This window comes from Austrofundulus limnaeus, unplaced genomic scaffold (genome assembly GCF_001266775.1).
Source record: "Austrofundulus limnaeus strain Quisiro unplaced genomic scaffold, Austrofundulus_limnaeus-1.0 Scaffold341, whole genome shotgun sequence".
NCBI classification, from domain to species: Eukaryota; Metazoa; Chordata; class Actinopteri; order Cyprinodontiformes; family Rivulidae; genus Austrofundulus; species Austrofundulus limnaeus.
The window spans coordinates 373,696-374,904 of NW_013952743.1; positions in this window are offsets into that span (position 1 = coordinate 373,696).

Sequence of the window (1,209 nt, forward strand, 5' to 3'; positions counted from 1 at the left end):
CCTCCTTACACTTAACAGCATATACTGTATTACTCTGCTTTGGCCGGGGAACTGGATCGTTGGGGTGAACTAATCTTTGTCGTAACAATAGAGCTAATCAAGCCTAATTCAGGTGATGGCCCTCTTTTGCATGTGACTAACCTGTTTGTCCACCATGTGGAGGCAGTGCTTATAAGGCTGAGTTCACCTGAAACTCATCAGACTGAAGAAGTCTCTTGGAGGAGATGGGAAATGTTTCACTAAAGAAGAACCCATCCAGAGGACCTACTTTTTTTTTCTTTTTGATTATACAGCGCAACATACATAATAATTTACCTGCACTTTTGTTKGTTGTCTGTGAACTGCTGCATGATTCCCTGAATAAAGACAGAGTCGATGATCCGCTTCTGGAGCTTGCTRTAGAGAATGTACACAAGAGGCATGGTAAGATGGAAAAGTTTCAGAAAGAAGCTGAAAGTGTCATCCTCCAACAGTCTCACAAATCCTCCAGCTTCTCTCACAGTGGCGGCATCGAACTCTCCTGAGTCTGATGGTTTCAAAACACTGAAGCAGGTCATCCTTGTGCTCAAAAACAGTGTTCCCAGCTCGGATGTGGAAGTTCCACCTCACTGTGCTTGCTCTTGGGAGTCTGTGAGCCACCACTTTWTCCAGCACATTGGTTATCTTCAGGGATCTTAAAAACAAACAGAGAATCCRGTGTCTGAGAAGAAATTACTCACTTTTGGAATGTGAGAAGTTGCATGATGAGGTTCAGTTGGTGAGCGTAGCAGTGAAKATAGTGYGCATTTACATACACATCTTGGACCTTCTTCTGTACACCATCTGTGGCTCCTCTCATCACACTTGCACCATTGTATGCTTGTGAAATGAGYTTGCTCTTCTGGTCTTCAGGGAGAATGGAGCTCAACCTATCCAGAAKAACTACAGCGATGGAATCAGCTGTTGCACTTTGTAGAGGGATGAACTCAAAAAAACGCTCTTGGAGTTGTGCTGGAACTAATACTTTTAGGTTTAAGACAGTAATTCATGACATACTTTAATGACCTAGGTTTTCATGACATGCTGTTCATCAGCAAATAGAATGATTAAAGTCAGAACAGGATTTGCTAACAACAATCATTCTTAGAGATCACTTGTGTTTATATTTGTGTTTTCCCTTGACCTAGTATGCAATCTTGCTAAGATGACATAATGGTTTTTGTATATATA